This window comes from Pogoniulus pusillus, chromosome 19 (genome assembly GCF_015220805.1).
Source record: "Pogoniulus pusillus isolate bPogPus1 chromosome 19, bPogPus1.pri, whole genome shotgun sequence".
NCBI lineage: Eukaryota > Metazoa > Chordata > Aves > Piciformes > Lybiidae > Pogoniulus > Pogoniulus pusillus.
The window spans coordinates 21,352,563-21,379,353 of record NC_087282.1 but is presented as its reverse complement, the minus strand read 5'-3'; positions in this window follow the sequence as shown (position 1 = coordinate 21,379,353).

Below are 26,791 nucleotides of genomic sequence, written 5' to 3'. Positions count from 1 at the left end.
AGTGCCATGGTCTAGTTGATTGGTTAGGGTTGGGTGCTAGGTTGGACTGAATGATCTTGGAGGTATCTTCCAACCTGGCTGATTCTATGATTCTATGGTTCCATGCTTGGTTGTGGGCAAAACATATTGTTAGCTACAATGCTGAAGAGTTCAGATACTCTTAAAACATTTTGTTTCTTTTCTGGTACACCTCCTCTATAGACTTTCAGAATGAGCAATGAAGAATGCCACACTTACTAGTCTTTGTTAAAAGTGCAGATATGGGATCCAGGAAAGCTGGACTTGATTAAAATTCAGCCAAGTTTTCCAAGATACAGTAACATTGAACTGTCTCATTTAATAACTGCATCTGGTTTATTCTGGGAAAATGAAAATGCCTTTTTATGATTTGTGACAATTTTCCTTTGTTCTTTACACGATATCAAACTGCTAGTAAAAGTTTGCTGCAACTATTGCCTGCCAGCAACTTAGCAACCGCTGGGTAAAGGCAAGAAGAGCTAATGCACAACCTGTACCATAGGTCTCTGAAGCTGTTCCTATGTAGCTCTGGCAGAACAAGATTACTAACAATATAAAATAATGAAGTTACAATATGAGTTAAATTTAGCAATGTGAGATACAAACTTTAGTTGAAATCTCAGTCAGCAGAGCAGGCTTCAGCAAGGTTCTCATAGAAAGGCAAAGGAGGCACCACACTGAATTAAGAGAACACTCCAGGAACTGAAAATGCCGTAGAGATCCATAAAGTCATGTCAGTCAGCTTGCAGTGTCAGATGTTTGTAAAGCTGACTGGGGATTTTCCACCTAGGTGTTATTTAGTAGAAAGTGTACTTCCTAAAATTATTTTCTTTCCTCACAGGATTATCAAATAATCCAGATCCCAAATCAATTCAGGTGGAGTTTGGGAATGACTTCAACTAAAATATTGAAACTTTTTGAACTAAAACAGATTTTCTGATTCTGTTCAGCCTTAAACTGTGGCTGCTCATGATGCCACATGTCTTATATGTATGTTATAATCTGGGTTCCTGCCTCTACTTCTTTTGAGGGTCTAGACTCTGCAAATGGACACTATGTTTTTCTGTTTGCTACTTCACAGGACTCAACATGTGCTTTGTTGAGACCAGCATCCATGGCTGTTGAATCAATTCTTTGGGGACAGCTTAGTAAATGTGTTAGTGCAATGCAGCTTAACCATGTTAGGCAGCAAAGTCAAAAGCCTCATCGTGGTCCTCTTGAGAGAAAGGGCAAATGTGATTAGCCACAAAGAAATAGTCTTGCCAAGGCAGCATAAGTCAAATTCTCTTTGGTCTGAGTATCTAATTCCTATTTGATGGCTTGAAAACTGCATTATTGAAAGTATTTCAAAAGTTGTTACACAGGAATAAGATTTTTCTGTAGGACTTTGGGGCATATTTTGTGTTGCTTTCAAAACTGATTTTTTAAATGAACCTGAACTTCTAATAAAAAGGACCTCAGAGAGGGATTAGACTTTGAATGCGATGACTGCACACAGGGCAGTTCTCATTCTAGTGAGAGTCAAAGAAAAGTATGCTTTGGAGACACAGGCTTTGCAGAGTCCCTTTCTATTTCAGTGGAGTCAGGATTTCACCCTGTGTTTTATGGCTTCTTTTCTAACCACAGTCTGGAAGATTATGGTAAATGATTTTCATGGCTGCCAGAAAGAGAACTAGAGTGAGTACAGAAGACCACATATAATCTCTAAAATGGTCCATGTGCATGAAAATGTCTGACAAAATCTCTTTCAAGTGCTCAACAGTGCAAATGAATCCCAATGCATTGTTCTTAAATAATGAACATCAGGGAAGAAGATAATTCAGACATTAGTTTGAAACCAAGGCAAAAGACTTTACAAAGGGATTGATGTCTCACACTGCCTCTCTCCAAACGTTTCTTTGGAACCTGATCTTGCATTCTTTATGTACAAGAAATCAGCAGAAGCTTAGATGGTGGTTAGGAGTGCATGGAATTCAGGACTCTGCTCTGGAGTGATAAGCTTGAAATTATCATGGCTTCATTCTTCAACCTTTGTCAAAACTTTGTCAGGTGTTAAATGCCAGCATGAAAACCAAATAAAACTTCATTTTGCCATTGAGAAATCCAGATGTTTTATTATCTCACCAAGTGCCCATGTCTACTTCTAAAATTAAGCATTAGACTTCACACTTATAGAAATCTAATGAATTCTTTAAACTCATTCTTCAACCCCAGATGTTGTATACTGTTTGGAGCAAAAGCATCTTATTCTTGGTGTTAACTGTGATTTGAGGCCGATTATATCCTGGGTCAATCCCTTACATAATCTGGACTCACCAGAAGACTGAGATAATGATTCTACAGTCTGTCTTCTTCAATGTAAACTGACATCCTAATGATGAAAGAATTTTTAGTTATGCCAAATGTTAGTCATACCCAAGAAATCATAACAGAAGTTGAGTTCCAAGTCTACTCTACTAAATCCAGGTCTTGCAGAAATGAAACCCTGTGCTATGTCTGTTGTATTAGGGAAGGTTCGTATCCGTGACCAGAACATTCTCCCTATCAATACAGACTGGGGGATTAGATGATAGAAAGCAGCCCTCTGGAAAAGGACTTGGGGGTGCTGATGGATGAAAAGTTGGACATGAGCAGACAATGAGAGCTTGCAGCCCCAAAGGTGAATCATATTTAGGGCTGCGTCAAAATATGCGTTGCCAGCAGATCCAGAGAGGTGATTCTGACACTTTGCTCTGGTGAGACCTCATTTGGAGTACTGTGCCCAGTTCTGGAGCCCTCAGTATAGGAAGGACATGGACCTGATGGAGCAAGTCCAGAGGAGGACCATGAAAATGACCAGGGGGCTGGAACACCTCTATTACAAAGACAGGCTGAGGGACCTGAAGCTGATCAGCCTGCAGAAGAGGAGGCTCCATGGAGACCAAGTAGCAGCCTTCCAGTACCTGAAAGGAGCCTACATGAAGGATGGAGAGAGACTGTTTACAAATGCCTGCATGACAGGACAAGGGACAATGGCTGCAAACTAGAGAAGATCAGATTTAGATTGGATGTTAGGAACAAGTTATTTATTATGAGGGTGATGGAACATTTGAACAGTTTACCCAGGGAGGTGATTGGGCCCCGCTCTGCCATCCCTGGATATATTCAAGGTGAGGCTTGAGAGAGCTCTGAGCAACCTGATCTAGTTGAGGATGTCCCCTCTGACTAGATGACCTTTGGAGGCCTCTTCCAGCCTGGGCTATTCTGTGATTCTATGTTTTTTAAGATACTCCTGTGATGATGATGGGAAGGTCCAACCTCTTTATTCCAAGTTGTAGGACTGAAATTATGATTTCTAGTAGTTCACAGTTTTGAAAAACAGTTGCAGTTTTTCTCCCTTGCAGTTTTGGTGTGTGCATACTGTTACAGACAGTCTGTTTACCACAGCTGCTTCTGATGGATCTTTAAATTCCTCAAGGTATTCTAGAAGCACTAGTGGGTTTTTTTTTTGCTCTTCCCAAAGAAACTACAGAAGCATATACACTCTGCTAAACAGGGGATGATGGAATACTTGGAAAAACAACCATTTCTCCCTACCAATAGGCAAAATGAAGTATAAACACAGCAATACAAATCAAATATCAGCTCTCAAATGAACCATGTAATGGTTTTAAATAGAATGAATAGATGAACGAGGCTTTTTGGTAATTGGTTATAGAATACATCTAACCTGTTTCAACCTTGTGTGGCTGATGTAACATAATGCTGAGGCAGGCAAGTTAACACATAATTAGCAGGTTAGAAAGCTGAGAAATTAAAATGCCAGGGAGAATTTAATTTCAGCTTGTTTGACAACTGTGTTCTTTTGTGCCTAGAAAACAAGACATTGAAACAGAACCCATTTTGTGTGATATATCAGACATGAAGCTGCTGTGTCTTACACATGACTGTAAAAATAAATTGTGCTTGTATTGATAAATGACCTTAATTTGGTTGACACATACAAATTACATGCAGGATTTGAAAAAACAAAACAAAACAACAAAGCAAGACAAAGTTCTGATATAATACCTAGCAGATACAGACCCTCCATGATCACAGAGAAGCAATGTGTCACTGTTCTAGTTACAGAGGTGGTTTAAAGAAATTCAAACACTTCTAAACCACCTTAAGACTCATGACATGTAGTTGGTTTTCTAGTAATAAAGCTTTTCCTTCCAAGGAATGAAAAAGTCTGTAAGCCTCTATCCACCTTTTGATGCATCCTTATACCATCTCACTGCTTTTCCTGAGAGTTTGATTGATCAGTGTGTTTGATTATAGGATTATTTCTCTACTGCATCTGAAAGATATCTGAAAGATGTCAGTGCTCCATGAAGTCATAACAGGAAGCCTCTCTCAAAAGCCTCCACAGATGTTCCTTAAACTGAGTTCTTCTCCTGAAATCAGTCTAACTTCTTTTGATGTAAGATACTGCTCAACACACATGTACACAGGTGTACTTCTACAATACACAGGCTTTTGTGAACATGAAAAAAGAAGAGGATTATAGATTGTATTGTATATATGTTAGATTTTGTTTGCATGACATATATAGGTGTTGCTCTCCAATGTCTATACTTAGACTTTCTGTGATTTAAGGTATTCTCGAGATGAAACTATGTTTTGAACATAGTTACCACAGAGCGACTGTTTCAAATCTAGCACAACTTGGCAGACCATGACTCAGAACCTCTTAAGATCTTTAAGCATTTGATATGAAATAATGTAGGAATTTCAATCTGTGACCTAATGGATATTCATTGAAACTTCTCTTCAGCTGACACTAAATCTACTATACTAATGTAGCAGGGCAGATGGAAGCACGTGAAAAAAATACTCTCAATGATGATCTCAGTGTAATGAATTACATCCACAGTGGTTTTTGGATGGCCTGAAAGACTGAACTAACACAGATTATCAGGTGTTGTTTGGGGAAGAACAGAAATCAGGAGAAAGAGTAAAATAGTTTTTAAAAATCAAACTTCTGTGGATCACTACAGCAAAAACACTCTAAATAGTTATGAACCTCAGGCTTTATTGCAATAAGCCTGCTTAGAGTGTCTTTTATATTCATTTCATTCTGCTTTCACATCAGCAGTACAGGAATAAGCAATGTGCCATGTTTTATTGTGTCCTGCTATGCCAGCATTATGAAATATAAAAAAGCTGAATGAAAGGCATTATCAAACATATTTTGTATTGCAAATTCATGAGTTTGACAAAATGCTGCAATCTGCAGGACTTAAACAGCTACATGTAGCAAATTAAGTTTTAGTTAAAAGAAAGGCAGAGGCTTAAAATTATGCCTGTAGATAATATTTGGGGGGGGTCACATTAATATCTTAAATCAGATCTTGATAAGGGATGTGTGTTTTCACCTTGAGGATCCATTCACCTACTGAGAGTATATTGTCTGTGAGGTTGCCTGCAAGGCAGAAGGTCAGAATCATTTTCTTGATATGTCGTCCTTGCTACCCCAAAAGAGCATCCTGAAGGATTCAGTGCCACAGGAATTATCAGACTTCTTGCACTGTGGGGCACTGAAGCACATCAAGCCCTTTAGGAAACTCTCTAATTGGGCTTCCTACCTGCAAGGCTCTAACTCTAAAGCATAACCTGCTACCGAAGTCATGAAGCATGGACCGCGAGCTACAGAGTAATTTATCAAACCTCACAAGGCTCTAAATAATTATTTTGGAACTAAATAAAAAGTTTGGGACTAATTTTAAAGACAATTAACCAACCAACCAACCAAACAAACAAACAAACAAAAAACACCAAAAAAAACCCAAAACCAAAATAAAAGGAAAAGCTGCATTAAGACATAACATGTGTCAGAAAACAAAACATCCTGATTATTTTTCCAAGAGACTCAGTTTTGGTTGCTTTTCCATTTTTCAGACAGATGCAATATCATATATATAGCATTGCTTCCAGCCCTTAAAGTTGTTCATTAATGTCCCCTAATTCCTGCTCTGCCTCCATTAATTAGACTTCGCAGCTCTGCATTGGGAAGGCCTTCTATGAAGCAACATTTTTCATTAGAGGGAAGTGTATCATTAATTGGTCTTCTGAATCCTTTTAGCTCACACACAAAAAAAAAGATAATGACATTTGCAAACTGCCTTCCAATTTTGCCATTTTTTCTTCTTCAAATGATGTAAGCATTTTTTTTTTTAATGAAGGCAGAAGAAAAAAAATACTGAAAAACCCCTTCCTTATGGACCACAAAAAACCTTAGAGATGAATCATAGAATCAAGCAGGTTGGAAGAGACCTCCAAGATCATCCAGCCCAACCTAGCACCCAGCCCTATCCAGTCAACTAGACCATGGCACTAAGTGCCTCATCCAGGCTTTGCTTGAACACCTCCAGGGCTTTGCTTGACTCCACCACCTCCCTGGGCAGCCCATTCCAATAGTAAATGACTCTCTCTGTCAAGAACTTTCTCCTAACATCCAGAAGGGTCTTGGAAGGTAAAGAAATCAGCAAACAGTCACAGATGGGATTAACCACACTGATGCACAAACTTACTACAAGAAAAGTCAGAGTGCAGAAGTGATTCCTTTGGTTGAGGCACTGCAGTTGGTTGGACACAGCAACAATGTTTTGTATGAGTGTACATACAAAATAATACACTTGGTTGGACTTGATGACATTAAAGGTCCTCCCTAACTGAAACAATTTCATGATTCTGTGAAATAAAACCATATTTTTAACACATTGATGGTAAAGTGTATTTACTTGTTACTGATGGTATTTTCCCCTCCTTTGCTCTGATCCTTTTATTTAATTCTCAATTATTTAGACTTTTTTTATTGTTTAGAATAATGTCACAGCCTGGTGTCCCAAGCCTACCTAGGGCAGTCGGGGAGGTCATGCTAAGATTCAGAAATACCACTGGAGTTAAAGTGAACTGACTCTTAACTACTGAGTTAGGTTTTTTAGAGGCAATCAAAACTCTCAGTAATGGACCAGGGCAGAGGGAAAATGGGAAGAAAAAAGAGAAGGAAAAAGAGAGAGAGAGAAAGTGGGTTAAGAAGTCAGTCAAAGGGAGGGGTATCACCACTCCTTGGATCCAGTGATGTTTACACAGGCATGGACCAACTCCTTCAGTGTATACCCCAGAAGGGTCTTCTGCAGTAGGTCCAATATGTGGACTCAGAACGTTGTGGTCATTTTATACCCTTTTGGCAGGGACAGAGGTGATGCTCTTTCCAAATCACAAAGAGAGGTGTGCACCAGACCCCTGTGGTGTAGGGTCTGCCACATGGTGCTGTTCCACATGCTTTTTAAGAGTGAATTCTCACCTATGCAAGAAAGATCTCCTTTTATTATTAAGAGCTTTTAAGGCCATCACACTGTCTACTCCAGATCAAGTATGTCACACCTTGTTTGAGACACTAGAGTCACTAAGAGCACTCAGCCCAGTCCTGCCACATGCACTGTTTTGAGACAACAGAGGAGTGGGCTATCATAAACAGTCAGTGAAACAAGAGCTCGAAGTGAATGTCTAAACATTGTCCTTCTTGCCCTTTCCAAATTAAAATGCTCAAATCCATGCTAATCAGGTGGGTTGTGAAAAGTCTATCCCAGTCATGACACTAAACATCCAGGAACAATCAGGCTCAGAATCAGAGCAAGTCATGGGGTAAAATGGAAGGGAGATTATCAAATCCTGGGATTTACAGGGGACTTGGAGTACAAAGCAAATGGAGAACTAGTTCAGATGTAAACAGCATGGTACTATCAAAAATACTAGCTAGAAAAAAAAACAACCAAACAAAAAAAAGCAAACCAAAAACCCACCACCACCACCACCAAAATCCCACCAGGAAACTATGCTTCTCAGGCAGCAGCTTTCAGGAGACCTGGTAAGCATACAGGTAGTGTTGTCACTGCATACAGCTTGAGACAAAGGTGCATATGAGGTGTTGTGGGGCTTGCAAAGATAGGAAACATTTTGATTGGACTACTCCATGGGTAATTGGCTTTTTCTTGACTGACTGAAAAACAACTCAAATTGATCTTGGCTGTATCTGAAAGATGGAAAAGAGTGTAGTTAGACGATACTAGTGGTGTCCCTCAGGGATCTGTGCTGGGCCCCATCCTCTTTAACATCTTCAGAGATGATCTGGATGAGGGCATGGAGTCAGTCATCAGCAAGTTTGCAGATGACACCAAGCTGGGGGCAGATGTGACTGAGTTGGAGGGCAGAAGGGCTCTGCAGCGGGACCTTGACTGCCTGGACAGATGGGCAGAGTCCAATGGGATGGTGTTCAATAGCTCCAAGTGCAGGGTGCTGCACTTTGGCTACAACAACCCCATGCAGAGATACAGGCTGGGGTCGGAGTGGCTGAGAGCAGCCAGACAGAGAGGGATCTGGGGGTACTGATTGATACCTGCCTGAACATGAGCCAGCAGTGTGCCCAGGTGGCCAAGAGAGCCAGTGGCATCCTGGCCTGCATCAGGAATGGTGTGGTCAGAAGGAGCAGGGAGGTCATTCTGCCCCTGTACTCTGCACTGGTTAGACCACACCTTGAGTCCTGTGTTCAGTTCTGGGCCCTCCAGTTTAGGAAGGACACTGAGATGCTTGAGCGTGTCCAGAGAAGGGCGACGAGGCTGGGGAGAGGCCTTGAGCACAGCCCTACGAGGAGAGGCTGAGGGAGCTGGGATTGGTTAGCCTGGAGAAGAGGAGGCTCAGGGGAGACCTTATTGCTGTCTACAACTACCTGAGGGGAGGTTGTGGCCAGGAGGAGGTTGCTCTCTTCTCTCAGGTGGCCAGCACCAGAACAAGAGGACACAGCCTCAGGCTGTGCCGGGGGAAATTTAGGCTTGAGGTGAGGAGAAAGTTCTTCACTGAGAGAGTCATTGGACACTGGAATGGGCTGCCCGGGGAGGTGGTGGAGTCGCCGTCCCTGGAGCTGTTCAAGGCAGGATTGGACGTGGCACTTGGTGCCATGGTCTGGCCTTGAGCTCTGTGGTAAAGGGTTGGACTTGATGATCTGTGAGGTCTCTTCCAACCCTGATGATACTGTGAGACTGTGATACCCAAGTTAACGTTACATGAGCTAGTCTAGGTAACGAGAGCTGCATGGCCATGACAAAACAGAGATCAGGAAGATTAATTTACCTTGATCTTTAGAAAGACTCTCTGTATCCAAGACAGCTCATTTATAACTCAGATATGGCTACAGTACACTTCAGCCTGCAGTGTAGACACTTTTCTGATGTTACTTTAATGAAGGCTAGAAAATGGGACTGCTAACTTACATAATGTAGTTAATTGTGCAGTGGTGGATTCCCCAGCTTACAGAAATTGCAGATCAGGATTAGATGTGTCAGTTTACACATCTATCCATGTTCCTGGGGGGGGGTTGTTTAGTGTGTTGTTTTTGTTTTGAAATTCCTTGTCTAAGCAAGTCTGTTCATTCTAACAGTTGCCAGATATCACAACTCTGAGCAATTTTTTCCTTTCTCATCTTAGATAACACAGTGATGTACCCATCAGAAAGCACTGGCTCACTCTCTCACCCTGGGTACATGTTTCTAGAGGGAAATAATAAGGAACCATTTTCATCTGATGGCATCTGTTCTGAAAATCAGACCAAGTGTAAAGATGAGAATTCAAATCCATGAAAGGACCTGAGTGTGTAATATGCATATACATACACATCAGTTAAGTGAGTAGCTATTTCTGCAGAAAAGGGGAGGAAATGTTTCTGTGGTTTACTTTGCATTCTTGTTAGGCAGAAGGAAAAAAAATACAGTAGAAAAAACCTGCAATACCACAAAGCACATTTTGGTGTAGAATGCATGTCTCATTTCCTAGTCAGCTCTAGAATATCATCTTGTCCCCTCTTCACTTTTCCCAGATGATAAGTCTTAGTTGTGGCATACATGAGAGCTTCAAGGCTAAACAGAACATAAATTCCAGATCTTCTGTCTTTGTGGGTGTCTGTGCTAACCACAAAGACTTTTTACAAAGCTAACCACAACATCATGGTGCCAGCTGTGATGAAATAAACAAAGAAATAAATGATGGAATTGACTGGATTTTTGAAAGAACTGAAGTGAGTGTTCAAATGCAAGAAGGAGGTCTTAGATGGTAAATGTACCTTCAAACATGTGCATCAAAAGGGATGCATGAGTGATGTCTCATTCCAGAAACAGCACATATGCAGTAATGGTTGTTTTCCATAGTGGACCTTGTTGGGCTGAAGAATAGAGGTAAGAAGGGAGCAGGGGAAGATGATTCTTTTCAGGTCTTTTTTAAGCAGAAAGACTTTTGGGCTTGAGGTATCACTAAGCAGAGAACATAATAACAGAAAACCCACCAACATAAATATTCACTCAGGCTAATTAATTAGGCACCAAAATTGCATGGTGTTGGTATCAAATACTTTCTGTCATCAGATTTCAAAAGAACTTTTATCTTGTTTCTGTAGGAGAATAAGAAAATGCAAAGAACATCAATATTTCAAACTGCTTATAATTAAAACTTCATGTGTTTGGATTGAAACCACTCTAGTAAAGGCAGCCAACTGTGTATTGGTTATCCTGCCAACATATCTCCCTTTCATGTTAACAGCTGGGCAGTAAACATCATGTGGCACTGCTTTGCCACAAAAAGTATTCTCAGCATGCTCATGTTAATAATGAAATCTTGTCATTCATGCTGCAGCCTTAATATTGAAAGCAAAACATGAGCTGGTCATCAAGGTGCTTCCCCCTCCTCCCTTTGTGTGTGTGTGTGTTTTTTCTTTTGGAAATAGTCTAATTCTGTGAAGGAAGCAATAGAATGCCCTACCTGACTGATGGTGTCACAGTGATACTCTGCATGAGAAAAGGAATAAAAGGATGAAATCACAGAGGGAATTAAATGATGTTGTAATGAAGATGCACTGTAACATGAAAGAATCAGCCTGATGGAGCATTCATTTAAATTAAACAGCACAGGATAAATTCTCCTCTCGATTACATCAATCCAATACTAATTAAATTAATAGGACAAAGCAAAAATTGACTCTTTATCCCTTCTGGAAGAAAGAATAGCAATTGATGGGGAAAAAAACAACCACCCTGTCACATGTTTTTGTTGAATAATAGGTTTTAAATCAACTCTCAAGTGGCCTCAGGAACTTTTCTGCCAAGTAAATACCAGTTTCTGCTGCAGGGTTTCTGAGTCTTGGTGCTCCTGCTTTATCAGTTCTGGGACAAGAAGGACTGCATATCCATCCACCTAGGTGACCACATACACATACCCATGATCTGTTCCAGTATCCAGCAGCATCAATTGCAAAGAGGCTATTTATCCAAAATGAAGACTGTAACATTTTCATTGCCCTTAGGTAAGGCATCTTTCCAGTCTTTTGTTTTGTTTTGTTTCTCTAGTGCCTGAGCGAAATTTCCACCAAAGTCATACAGGCAGCAAATCTCAATAGGTCCATTTTCTTAATTGTAATAATACTAAGGGATTCCTTTAGTGACTGGTCTCATTTAGATTAAAACCCACCTTGTTCTAGGCCTCTAGCCACAATTTCCATCTCCACTCTGCCATGCATTTCTTCTTTTCCATCCTTTAAAACCCATTTCAATATTTATAACAACTAGCTGCTAATACAATGGGATCCATTCAGTCTTGCTTAAAGGCAGTCAGTGGACTAGTACTTTTTCTCCTGTCCTGTTCACTGTTAATTACAAAAGTCCATTTCTTTAGGATAAATCATTTCTAATAGCACTGAGCCAAGGTCCATTCAATTTGCAGAGTTGCATGCAGCCATTTTATTATTTTTACTAGTTCAATTATTTTCTTTCATCTACACAGTGAGCCAAGGTTAAGGTCAATGGTATACAATTTGCTTCTAGTCCAGTTTAATAAGGTCAAATGCATAATGATTCTGTGGTATATTATCATAAATTAATTTTCCACTGTAAAGTTAAACTGATTAGGATAATGCAGCATATCAGTTTTGCACACTTTGCTCATATCTAAAATCAGTTTGTGCAGTCAGGTTATGAGCTTGGGCTGTACTGTTGTTATGTTCATGCCCACCACATATTCTCAGAGAGCAAATCTAGGGTTCAGTTTAATGTTACAAAGTATTTCCAGCACAATCATGGCTGAACTCAGAAAGGAGGGTGCTACCATTTCATGGCAACAAAAGCAAATGACAGTACAACCACTGCCTTAATCCAATGTAACTGGCATCTCATAACACTTTTGTAATTAAAAAAATCATAATGTTTCTTTGTGGACTCTAGTTCCAACCATCATATGATTTTCCTTCAATATTTATTATGGAGTAAAAGACAAGTTTTAGAGTATTAGCTTTTTTCTAAGAAACTGAACTGTGGCTGTTTCAGTAATTAAAATCAGTATCAACACCCCAGTTTGAAAAGCAGTACTTCAACAGCATGCTCTTTTAGTCTGAAGACAATGTGGTTTGAAAATAGGTGGCATGACTAAATTATATACACACAATACACTCTGCTCTCACAGAAGCTGCCACAGTAAGTGCAATCCAGCTGGCAGCTGTCACCAGCGGTGTCCCTCAGGGATCAGTGCTGGGCCCCATCCTCCTTAACATCTTCATAGATGATCTGGATGAGGGCATGGAGTCAGTCATCAGCAAGTTTGCAGATGACACTAAGCTGGGGGCAGATGTGGCTGGGTTGGAGGGCAGAAGGGCTCTGCAGCGGAACCTTGACCGCCTGGACAGATGGGCAGAGTCCAAGGGGATGGCGTTCAATAGCTCCAAGTGCTGGTGCTGCACTTTGGCCACAGCAACCCCATGCAGAGATACAGGCTGGGGTTGGAGTGGCTGGAGAACAGCCAAACAGAAAGGGATCTGGGGGTGCTGATTGATACCCGCCTGAACATGAGCCAGCAGTGTGCCCAGGTGGCCAAGAGAGCCAGTGGCATCCTGGCCTGCATCAGGAATGGTGTGGCCAGCAGGAGCAGGGAGGTCATTCTGCCCCTGTACTCTGCACTGGTTAGACCACACCTTGAGTGCTGTGTTCAGTTCTGGGCCCCCCAGTTTAGAAGGGACGTTGAGATGCTTGAGCGTGTCCAGAGAAGGGCGACGAGGCTGGGGAGAGGCCTTGAGCACAGCCCTACGAGGAGAGGCTGAGGGAGCTGGGATTGGTTAGCCTGGAGAAGAGAAGGCTCAGGGGAGACCTTATTGCTGTCTACAACTACCTGAGGGGTGGTTGTAGCCAGGAGGAGGTTGCTCTCTTCTCTCAGGTGGCCAGCACCAGAACAAGAGGACACAGCCTCAGGCTGCGCCAGGGGAGATTTAGGCTGGAGGTGAGGAGAAAGTTCTTCACTGAGAGAGTCATTGGACACTGGAATGGGCTGCCCGGGGAGGTGGTGGAGTCGCCGTCCCTGGAGCTGTTCAAGGCAGGACTGGACGTGGCACTTGGTGCCATGGTCTGGCCTTGAGCTCTGTGCTAAAGGGTTGGACTTGATGATCTGTGAGGTCTCTTCCAACCTTGGTGATGCTGTGACACTGAAATTTAGGATACTCATTGTCAAATATAAGGGCACTCATTGTCATTCTCCATGATGAAGCACCAACTGATGCTAAACTAAGTAAATCATTACATTTGCTGAATTAACCCTTTCATTTTGCAAAGAAGACCACCCTGCATTTTGATACTGATTGCTCTTTGATGTTTTATTTGGTCTTTTTGGAGTGCTTTAAAAGCTATAGCAGTCACATGGCAGACAGCTATGTTCACCAGATTTCCAGTGTTTTAGGAACAATGCCTCAAACATTAAAAAGAGGATGCCACAGGTTTCATATGGAAAGACAAATTGCTTCATTAGGAAAATAAGACAACTTGATTTTTTCAGAACTTTTGGGAGAATTAAGATTCAGAATGCACCATCACACAAAATAGACCTGAATGAATATGTATTTTCTATCTTAGGATATTGGAAGGATATTTTCCCAACAAAGAATTGAGCTTTAAAATGCTATTCTTTGGCTCTTGGGACCCTGCAGTGCATATTTTACTTTTTTTTCAATGCCACTTTCAAATTCTTCTTCCAAAATATCAAATGATGTGAATGAATGCTCCCCACCCCAATGCAGAGGCAACCTCCAGGCTTTCAGCTTATGTAGTGCAGCTTCATGGAAAACCACATTTTTCCGCTTGTGTAGCCACACAAAGAGAACAGAATGTGGTTGCAGACTATTTTCCTGAGGTTTTCCTCAAATACTGATATTCCTTCAGAAGAGATTTTTAGCCTTTTCTTTGGTTAGTCTCTACATGAAATTCATATATATGTATAAGAAAGAGTTGGAGTTGCTGATACAGCTAAAGGATATGGAACACTTTTAGAGTCTGTCTGATTTACTCCTTATCCAGAGTGCTAATGCTTCTAAGGAAGAGGCAATGAATGTTTTATCTTTCTTATTTGCTCTAAAAAATAAAATAGAGGGACTTAAAAGAATTCAAACAGGAGAGAATCCTTACAAAAGCTAGAAAACAAGTACACACCAAACTGGCTAACCTTTCCCACTGCTCTCCATTTGAAGAGAAATACCTGCACTTGGAAAGGCCTAAATGCTTAGAAAGGGTCCCCTCTTTTTAAACTGAGTTGTGATTTGCCAGACTCCTTTCACATTGATTCATCAGCATATGGCCTCACTACACTCCTTGTCCTTAAACTACACAATGTAGAAAAGAAAGGTTGTTTCTGGGGTGAGAGAAGATGAAATAATCATCACAGGAGCCTGAATCAGCAGAAGATATCTAAGTTTATCTGGGCTATAGAAGCCCACAGGGAGGTTTATGCCAGCCCCTATGATCTTTGCTTTGGAAAGATCCTGGATCTTCTGACACACAGCAATGAGAAATGACTTTGGGCTGGATTGCAATATACAGAAGTACAGAGAGAATATAGTACAATGATTAAAAAAAAAATATAATCTTGTCCAGCAATTGTTGTCCAAATTCCCTCTCCAAAAAGAAAGAAAAAAATCCACATCTAATGTTAAGGTTTAGCAATAGCATACAAGTAGATAAGAGGCAGGTCCAACTGCACCTTTGGCAAGTGGTTAGTTTTGCTGCCACGCATTCAGCAGATTTTTATGTTCTGCATACTGATACTTAAGTAGCCATAACTGGGAAGATCTTGTTGCAGGATAAATTATAACACTCTTCAAATGGAAATGCATCAGCAAAAAGCACCATAATAGATAAAAATATGACAGGGACATAATGTAATTTTCTCAAGACATGATACCGTCTTAAATCACATCTATTCTCATTCCCTGAAGACTCTTAAACAATTTGATCATTATTTTCTTCCCAGAAGCATATGGTAATATTGGTTGCTAATATAGCTTTGGTCATATTTGTGGAAAATTAACATACTAATTACAAGAATTGTCTTAGAGAAACAATACATGGTGTTAATTGTCACGGCTGTGTTTCTTCTACTCTTATTGAAGTGGTGAACAAATGGTAAATAAATGGCACAGCAACTGCCATTGCTACTGAATGCAAAGTATTTCTGACATAAGCCTGGAGAAATTAGAGACAATCAAGAACAGAAGTGAATCAATAGGCATGTTCTCAGCACATAATGTTGCAAAGTTCAATGCTCATGCTTGAAGATACAAGGTTGAGAGAAGATAACGTTTGTTGACTTTCATAGTAAGGAAAAGAGGCTCTAAAATCTATGTGCAAAGGATTTTAACCCCTGTAGCAATCCACAGAAGGCTGGATGGCAAACAGCCAGATGAAAGGTAGCTCTGGACCATGCACTGCTGCCTGCAGGCACAACTCACACTGGGAAATACTGGAAGCTGCAGTTGTATGGTAGAGCAGAGCAACCTGCAGATCACACACTTCAAGAGCTCTCAAGGTACCCATCTAAACGTGTTAACATTCCTCAGGTACAGGTTTCTAAGAGCAAATCTTCTTTGCCAAGGATATACTGTGGACAGCAAAAGAGCTTTCAAGAGGGTTCTTTCAGCTCCAAAGTTGTGTCAGCATGACAGAGCAATGCTGTGTTTTTCTTCCCTTTCCTCTCTTTCTCTGATTATTTCCCAGGAAGAGGACATGAGAGAGTTTATTTTTTTTCCTGGCAATGACCACATTCCAAAAAAGCACACCATGTCCCCAATTAGTAGACTTGTAGAATATCAGAGAGGGATGCTTTCTTGTGGCAAAGCACTGTAGCATGACACAGAGGTTTCCTCCTGAGCTGAGGATGCCAGGCAGAGCACTACACTTCGCTGGAGGTGTGCATGCTGGAGGAATATTTATACAGGAGTGCCTTCCATGTGGCAGACAAAATGAGGATGGGAGGCTACAGTTCACTGTACTTCAGAATATCCAAAGCATACAGATATAAAAGTGTCTTTGAATCCAATTCCTTCACAGGAAAAGTAATGTCTTTCTTCAGCAGAAAAATCAGAGAATTTTCTTGGATTCTACCCTAATTTTCCTTAAAAGTACTTTTCCTTTATGTCTATTCCCTCTGAGCAAACACAACTCAAAGCAAACCCTGGTGGTCTCGTACAAAAGTCACTGGCATCACTAGCATTAAAGCTATGAGTAAAACATGTAAGATAGAGCCTACTGTCAAGTGGAGTTCAGTGCAATTCACTAAAGGGATTTATTTTTTTGTGCTAATTTTTAAGGCAAGACGATGAGTACTCCAATTATAAGATATTTTTACAGCTGGTTTCATGTACACTCATAAAACTTGGCAGAGACAAATGAAAGAAATCACTGCCAATTTTACAAGAGATCACTCTGTTCTTTACCATTGTAGCAGAGGATTGCCCTTTTTCATAGAATCATAGAATCACAGAATCAACCAGGTTGGAAGAGACCTCCAAGATCATCCAGTCCAACCTAGCACCCAGCCCTAACCAATCAACTAGACCATGGCACCAAGTGCCTCAGCCAGTCTCCTCTTGAAGACCCCCAGGGACGGTGCCTCCACCACCTGCCTGGGCAGCCCATTCCAATGCCAATCACTCTTTCTGTGAAGAACTTCCTCCTAACATCCAGCCTATACCTACCCTGGCACAACTTGAGACTGTGTCCCCTTGTTCTATTGCTGGTTGCCTGGGAGAAGAGGCCAACCCCCACCTGGCTACAATGCCCCTTCTTTTTTTTTTGGGGGGGGAAGGGGGGGTTGGGGGTAGGGAAGCCTTCCACATTTAAGTGTTTACCTTTATAGTAGAATATACCACTGCTGAATTTCATAGGAATTGAATGTCCTAATGTTGTTACCTCAGAATTCCCAACTTTCAATTACTTTTGTGTATGGTATGGCAAAATTAATTGATGCCTCAACATCTCAGCTGTCTGAATATTATCATAGATAACTTCTTTCAAGCCAATTATGTATTGCTAATATATGATCTATCTATGCTACGAGAAAGAAATACAGTGAAAGAAAGGCTGGTTATAAGTTGGTTAATACCATTATTACTGGTGGCCTGAAGTTCAACAGCAGTTAACACCTTTTTGGCTTGACTGTTCTGCACGTTTTACTACAGGGTTAGGCATCTATGCTCATCTTGCAAGTCACAGAATCATAGAATCAGTCAGGGTTGGAAGGCACCACAAGGATCATCTAGTTCCAACCCCCCTGCCATGGACAGGGACACCCTAACATAGATCAGGCTGGCCAGACTCTCATCCAGCCTGGGCCTTAAACACCTCTAGGGATGGGGCCTCAACCACCTCCCTGGGCAACCCATTCCAGCCTCTCACCACTCTCATGCTCAACAACTTCCTCCTCACAGCCAGTCTAAATCTTCCCACCTCCAGCTTTGCTCCATTCCCCCAGTCCTGTCACTCCCTGAGAGCCTAAAAAGTCACACAGTATCACAGTATCACAGTATCATCAGGGTTGGAAGAGACCTCACAGATCATCAAGTCCAACCCTTTACCACAGAGCTCAAGGCCAGACCATGGCACCAAGTGCCACGTCCAATCCTGCCTTGAAGTGCCCCAGGGACGGCGACTCCACCACCTCCCCGGGCAGCCCATTCCAGTGTCCAATGACTCTCTCAGTGAAGAACTTTCTCCTCACCTCCAGCCTAAATCTCCCCTGGCGCAGCCTGAGGCTGTGTCCTCTCGTTCTGGCACTGGCCATCTGAGAGAAGAGAGCAACCTCCTCCTGGCCACAACCACCCCTCAGGTAGTTGTAGACAGCAATAAGGTCTGCCCTGAGCCTCCTCTTCTCCAGGCTAACCAATCCCAGCTCCCTCAGCCTCTCCTCGTAGGGCTGTGCTCAAGGCCTCTCACCAGCCTCGTCCCTCCTCAGCTTTTTTGTAGCCCCACTTTGGATACTGAAAGGCCACAATAAGGTCACCTGGGACCCTCCTCTTCTCCACACTGAACAGCCCCAACTCCTTCAGTCTGTCCTCATAGTAGAGGTGCTTGCTGCAGCCTTCTGATCATCCTCATGGCCCTTCTCTGGACACACTCCAGCATGTCCACATCCTTTGTGTAATGGGGGCTCCAGAACTGGATGTAGTAATTGTTTTCAGCCAATTGTTTTCAGCTCATATATTATTACAAAATCTGAATTCTCCTTTCATACTCATGGTTTGGCAATAAAAAACAGTGGGTTTTAGCCATTGCTCATAATCATACATTGAGATAGATGCTTTCCAGAAGTTGTTAAGTACCTACATACAACTCAGGAATAGGACCTTTCCTGCTGCACTTTGGCTACAACAACCCCATGCAGAGATACAGGCTGGGGTCGGAGTGGCTGGAGAGCAACCAGACAGAGAAGGATCTGGGGGTGCTGATTGATACCCACCTGAACATGAGCCAGCAGTGTGCCCAGGTGGCCAAGAGAGCCAGTGGCATCCTGGCCTGCATCAGGAATGGTGTGGTCAGCAGGAGCAGGGAGGTCATTCTGCCCCTGTACTCTGCACTGGTTAGACCACACCTTGAGTGCTGTGTTCAGTTTTGGGCCCCCCAGTTTAGGAGGGACATTGAGATGCTTGAGCGTGTCCAGAGAAGGGCGACGAGGCTGGGGAGAGGCCTTGAGCACAGCCCTACGAGGAGAGGCTGAGGGAGCTGGGATTGGTTAGCCTGGAGAAGAGGAAGCTCAGGGCAGACCTTATTGCTGTCTACAACTACCTGAGGGGAGGTTGTAGCCAGGAGGAGGTTGCTCTCTTCTCTCAGGTGGCCAGCACCAGAACGAGAGGACACAGCCTCAGGCTGTGCCAGGGGAAATTTAGGCTGGAGGTGAGGAGAAAGTTCTTCACTGAGAGAGTCATTGGACACTGGAATGGGCTGCCTGGGGAGGTGGTGGAGTCGCCGTCCCTGGGGCTATTCAAGGCAGGACTGGACGTGGCACTTGGTGCCATGGTCTGGCCTTGAGCTCTGTGGTAAAGGGTTGGACTTGATGATCTGTGAGGTCTCTTCCAACCTTGGTGATACTGTGATACTGTGAAAATGCATGCCTAATTTCAAACAAAATATTTTAATCAAAGTGGTTATTGAAATAACCTAGAATGCATTTAAATGGCTATGAAACTGCACTTTCTAAGAGAAAAGTCATATTAAAAGAAAAGAATTACTAACTTTAAAAATGAAGATCACATGCAGAGTCTCTTCAGATAGCTCCTCCATGAATGCCTTTGCCTTCAAGGTCAGTTAAAAGAGTAAATGGAAGCAGAAGATAACAAAAAACTAAAATCTAGACCTCATGCCATTCTCTAAAAGTCATCCACTGTTTAATTTAAGGATCAGTAATAAGAAAACTTTCTATTCAAGGCTCTTCTCTAGAAGAAATAAAAATGAAAAACAGATACAACTTTTACAGATCTGCTATTTGCCATAGAAGTTCTGATTAAAGCTGAGTAAATCTACAAGGTGAAGGAGCCTCCTTTTCTAAATAGCATCAACTAAATCTTACAGGCCTGCAGAGAACCTGGTCAACCTTAAGTAAAGCAACAAGCACAGGGTGCTTGTGGAGATGGAGCAGCAGCTGCACATGTACAGCTGTTCCTCACTGCCAAGCAGGTGTTCCCACTTCTATTTGTTTGTTGACATTTGCTTGCCTGTTTTCACTTTCTTCCTCACTTGTAAAACATTACCCCTACAGTACATGTTTGATAGGCCACAGGGGGACTATCTGACAAGAGGCAGGATTGTGTTTGGTTTTGAGGGGAATGCTGGCCTGCACATGTGCAGGCACTTTACAAGACTGCAGCAGAAAAGGCTGAAACATCCCAGCTTGTAATTTATGTGGAGGAGGTGAAGTATTGGAGGCTAACTGTGCATTGATGGATCAGCCCCATGGAGCTGCTGGAACAGTGCATTTGTCAGTGACTAGCAACTTTCCTCCCCATTTACCATCCTGCCTGGAGTCTCGTTAATGCACTTGGCTGAGACTCTGGACTGGCCTTACCACCACATTTCTGTTGGGGCCAGCGTAAGAATTCCCAATCATTTGCACAAAGCTGCTAAGCATCTAAATGCACAACCCAACATCAGGTAACATGGAAATTATCAACAATGATATGAACCCACAACTCCAAAAAATCAAGAAAATCCAAGTAGCTCCTGTTCTTAGATCCAATGGAAACACCAGGGGATGTTATCTGGACCTAGCACATGCTGGCAGATAGGGGAAAGAGATTTGCTTTTATTTCTGAGTCACAGACTGCATTACCAAGAGCTGCTCTACTTCCATAGAATCATAGAATCAACCAGGTTGGAAGAGACCTCCAAGATCATCCAGTCCAACCTAGCACCCAGCCCTAGCCAGTCAACTAGCCCATGGCACTAAGTGCCTCAGCCAGGCTTTGCTTGAACACCTCCAGGGACAGTGACTCCACCACCTCCCTGGGCAGCCCATTCCAAAGGCAAATCACTCTCTGCATTGTATGAAGTAAAACCTAGCACAAGAACAATGCTAGATTACACTCTGGCATATTTACAGAGACTAGTTGGGACATACATACTATTAACTGATATTCTCACTTACTGCACAAGGCTAGTATGTAGGATGGGATCTTTCTTGTGCTGCAGCTCTTCCTATTGCTTCTTTCTAGCCAGACATGTGCTGTAGTGTCAAACATCACACCACCATTTATCTTACTCAATATCTTTGTTTTCCTTTTTGCCCCACAGCTCTCTGAAGGGTAGGAAGCCAAACATATGTTTTTAACTCCTAATCCATTTATTTTCCCCCTCATACAGCTTGAGGTTTTGGCAACGATTCACATCAGTCTTATTATTCAAGGCTTAGTCCAAAAAAGCCAGCTGATGTGGAGCCTTGTCTCAGCTCTTAAACTGCATGTAAGAATACAACATGTAAACCTTGGATGGCCATTCTCTCATCAGATCATCTCAAAAGCTTACTGAAGTGTGACTTGATTTTCCTGAGAACTTGTGGGCTGCCTTTAATTAGTCTCTTCTTTTCCAAATGTTGCTTTGTTATTTTTACAGTGTTTATACAATCCTGAGCAACAATATGCCTGAGCTTTCAGATAGGTTTCAAAATTAGCAATATAACTTTTTATTTGTCAGTTACAAATAATTGCTCTACTCCATGTCCACAATCTACAGTTAAAATAGCAATCCGCTGCCAACAGAACATGTGACTATCATGGAGTGTTTTTTATGTTTCAAGGGCTTGGGAATAATGTGCAATAAAGAATATTGGTATGCAATTTGTCTCCTTTCCTCTTGGGATTCTGATATGAGGCAGCATCTGCATTTTTTAGCGGAGATATTGGTAAAAAATATTTAATTACTCTGTTATCACCACATATTTTCCATGTAGGAAGTCATGTAACCCAATATGAATAATATCAGTGGGACAAGAAGAAAAGGCATAAAAAAAAATCAGTACTGTGCCCAGCATCTATGCAAGTTCAGAGATGTGGCAGCTGAGAGATGTTTCCTATTCTGGAGTAAAGCGATAACAGCTTCACAAAGCTGTACCAGGCCATGGTGCATGTCCATGTTCTTTGTCATTTGCATAAACTATTCTAAGTAGGAAATAGATTATTGTGATAAATGCTGGACTTTTCTCTACTCCTTACATTACAAAGATGTTCTCATTCTAAAATTCAGAGAAAATTTGACATTAGAGGTGTCTGTGGAAAAATAACTGAAGAAATACACCCTTTTAAACACCCTTTTTAGGCTTTGATCCGTTTCCAGTAGAAACCATGACATTCCACTGTATCCTATGAGCTAGGCTTCTTGATGAGCCCTCATCTTTTATGATACACCTGAAACAATCCATCTTTTCTGTCTAAAATCCCAGTTGTGAGATCCTGAGTTACAGCCCTAATAAGGCATAAGCTCGGAAAATGCAACATATATTTGTTTTGAATGACTTAAAAAGTGTCTCCTGTCATTTTGATATAATGAATCATTTCAATGTAGGTTGAGTCACTGTAGAACACTTTGCTAACAGTGACATTTTCCAGGAAAAAAAGCTGCTTTTTTTTTTCTTGTACCTAGCCATAGTTACCTAACAAGCTCAGCCCTATAACATATTCTTGTGCCGGTGAAGAACTCTCTGGATTCACACACATAATAAAATCAATACCACAGATTTTAAAGAGAAATGAATTTACACTTTGACCTTTCTATTCATGAGCTGTGGTTTTCTGACTGTCTTTATAAAGCATGGAAGGGAACAAAATAAAGAATTAATAGCAATGAAATACTTGTTTGATGCTGATCACACAATTGTGAATCACGTAATATAAGCACAGAGTTAACAGACTGTTCTTCATCAACAGCACAACACAATGAATCAGTAGAATTCATTTATATAGTAGTGATGGCTGGTGCCACATCCAGTTGGCAGCTGTCACTAGTGGTGCTCCCCAAGGATCAGTGCTGGGCTAAATCCTGTTCAATATCTTTATTGACGATCTGGACCAGGGGATTGAGTCCAGCATCAGTAAGTTTGCACATATCACTAAGCTAGGAGCAGGTGTGGATCTGTTGGGTAGGAGAGCCCTGCAGAGGGACCTGGACAGCCTGCATGAGTGGGCAGAGGCCAATGGGGTGAGATTTAACAAGGCCAAGTGCAGGGCTTTACACTTTGGCCACAACAACCCCAAGCAGCACTACAGGCTGGGGACAGAGTGGCTGAGAGCAGCCAGGAAGAAAAGGACCTGGGAGTACTGGTAGATAGTAGCTGAAGATGAGCCAGCAGTGTGCCCAGGTGGCCAAGAGAGCCAGTGGCATCCTGGCCTGCATCAGGAACAGTGTGGCCAGCAGGACAAGGGAGGTTATTCTGCCCCTGTACTCAGCACTGGTCAGGCCACACCTTGAGTGCTGTGTCCAGTTCTGGGCCCCTCAATTCAAGAGAGAGGTTGAGATACTGGAACATGTCCAGAGAAGGGCAACGAAGCTGGTGAGGGGAATACAGCCCTGTGAGGAGAGGCTGAGAGAGCTGGGGGTGTTTAGCCTGGAGAAGAGGAGGCTCAGGGGTGACCTCATTGCTGTCTACAACTACTACCTGAAAGGAGGCTGTAGCCAGGTGAGGGTTGGTCTCTTCTGCCAGGCAACCAGCAACAGAACAAGGGCACACAGTATTAAGTTGTGCCAGGGCAGGTGTAGGCTGGATGTTAGGAGGAAGTTGTTGGCAGAGAGAGTGATTGGCATTGGAATGGGCTGCCCAGGGAGGTGGTGGAGTCATCGTGCCTGGAGATGTTCAAGAAAAGCCTGGATGAGGCACTTAGTGCCATGGTCTAGTTGACTGGCTAGGGCTGGATGCTAGGTTGGACTGGATGATCTTGGAAGTCTCTTCCAACCTGGTTGATTCTATGATTCTATATATAAAAAATAAAATTAAATTCTGTTCTCATAGAGAAAGACAAATATTCTAAATCAGATACCTGTGAATGAGGGAAAATGCACACATTATAGTTCTTAAGATTTTAGGGTCTAGTTATTAAAATTGAGTCTTTCTGCAGAAAATGGGAAAGTAGAATGATTTTTAATGATAATTTTGGTTAAAATATTCAAAGTCAGGTGGCTAAAATCAGTTTTATGCACTTCACTGGAGCCTGTTTAAAAACAAAATCCTAGGAATCTGTAATTTTCACACTCTGAGAAATCTTAGCACTTTGAGCTTGCTAAACACCTTTTTAGATTCCTTAGCACATAGATAGTCTCCATTGTTCTCTGAGCATCTGACTTTGGATACTTACCTTTCATCTTCAGTTTTAGTAGGTTCTAGCACTTCTACTAAGCCCCTTCAGTTTAGTAGCACAAAGTATTTTTGCCTGCTAGCTTAAAGGTCATAACCTATCTAATGTGAATAATAAACAGACAGAGTCACCCTCTACTGACTTAAAACTTATAAATATGCAGTGTCAGCTTCTGTTATTGCACAATGAGTTAGATGACACTTTTGACTTCAGTGCATGAATGACTATGAACTAGTGAGTTAGTACAATAAATACAACAGCCAGTGAGTTGTCTGCAACATAGCTATCATAAGTAGTAGCTCAGAACCTGTGGCAGGGAATATTCAAGTAATAACATTACTAGTGTAAGGTTCAAATTTCTTATTCAGCAACATATCTCATGTGGGAATTAACATTCATGATACAAAGATTAATGTTTGGGGCAACCATTATGCAAGCAGAGGCCTACTTGTGCTACTGAGACATCTACAGAATTGAATCTGAAAAGAGTCCTTGAAATGTCCTTTAACTCAGGCTTTTGCTCCTCAGGCAGCATGGTCTGTGAATAATATTATTTGAGGTGTGTGGGGCATTAAAAACCAGTAGTGGAGATGCTGGTCTCTTATTCCTGCCCTCATCATCATAAATCTTCTCTTGCTAACACAAAATCCCTTGTTGCATCTGAAACTCAGCTCTTGTCATCCTATCCTAGTGGAAGTGTAAGGCAGTATTATCATTTATCTCCTGCAGAAAAACTGCCCAAAGCTTACACCCACTTGTCCTAAAAGAGTTTTGTATTGTGTCCTGCATCAAATTCTGAGCTGCCAACTAACAAGCAGGAGCAAGCACTCTACAGCTACTGGTGTAAGCCTTGTTCTTGTCTCTAAACTCCTTCTTTAGTATTTGCAATTCAATTATCATAGCAATACAAAGTACTTTTAACCCTGGAGTTGTGAATAAGCCCTTCACATTTCATCCTCATTTTAACAAGGTCATCAGTAACCTTCAACAAAGAACTAACTTTACTTGGTATGGTGCATGTTATTCCCTGTTTGCTTAGTCATAAAGCTTCTGGCTTGTTTTTTTGGAAAGCAAACAAAGAAAATAGAATTTAAGTGCCCAAGTGTTTTATTGGAACTAGAGTAGCTTGATTTAAAAGGTTTACCTACCAAAATGAGTCACAAAGATGGGAATAATAAGAGTTTTGATAGCTCATTAAAATGAATCCTTGGACCTAAGTTAATAACATTTATGTAGTCCAGTATTTACTCAAAATGACACTGGATGTAATTGGAGCTTTATCATTTTTACTTAAAATTTATACTACATGCAAACTGCTTATGCAGAGATCAAAACAGAATAAGACAAATTATAAGATTATCTAAAATGCTGCAATGATGAAAGCTTCAAGAAGTATCTGTCATTCTCAAATACAGAATCAAACTTCTTAATCACAGAATCACAGAATTAACCAGATTGAAAAAGACTTTTGACATCATCAAGTCCAACCTAATGCCATCTAATCAACTAAGCCATGGCACCAAATGCCACATCCAGTCTCTTTTCAAACACTTCCAGGGACGGTGACTCCACCACCTCCTTGGGCAGCCAATTCCAATGCCAACCACTCTTTCTGTGAAGAACTTCTTCATGACATCCAGCCTAAACTTCTCCTGGAAAAACTTGAGACTGTGTCCTCTTGTTCTGTCATGGGATACCTCGGAGAAGAGACCAACTCCCACTGGGCTACAACCTCCTCTCAGGTAGTTGTAGAGAGCAATGAGGTCTCCTCTGAGCCTCCTCTTCTCCAGGCTAAACAACCACAGCTCCCTCAGCTGTTACTCATAGGGCTGTGCTCCAGACCCCTCCCCAGCCTTGTTGCCCTTCTCTGGACACGTTCCAGCGTCCTGACATCTTTCTTAAATTGATGGGTCCAGAGCTAGACACAGCAGTTAACAGTTTGGCCAATGGGCAATTGGCTCTAAAATAGATGGATAGCAACTTTGTGCACTGGCTTCCTTTAATACCATCGATTTCATGCTGCTACACCAAATTTATGATCATTCATGAGCATGAAGCTACCACAGTTATTTTGCAATGCTATAAGAAATGTTAATGAGACAGATTTTCTTTGCAAAAATATAGCTGAAAAAAAAAATCCAACCCCCTCCAAAAACAACTAACAAGCCATGAAACAAACTCAAAATTCATGATTGTTTTGAATGAATATTTTGGGTCTTGGCCAGATGTAAAATGTAGACCTATGTAGTTAGATTCAATTCAGTACCTGTAACAGAGACGTATATGATCAGAGGGCTGGAGCACCTCTGCTATGAGGACAGACTGAAGGAGTTGGGGCTGTTCAGTGTGGAGAAGAGGAGGGTCCCAGGTGACCTTATTGTGGCCTTTCAGTATCCGAAGTGGGGCTACAAAAAAGCTGAGGAGGGACTTTTTAGGCTCTCAGGGAGTGACAGGACTGGGGGAATGGAGCAAAGCTGGAGGTGGGAAGATTCAGACTGGCTGTGAGGAGGAAGTTGTTGAGCATGAGAGTGGTGAGAGGCTGGAATGGGTTGCCCAGGGAGGTGGTTG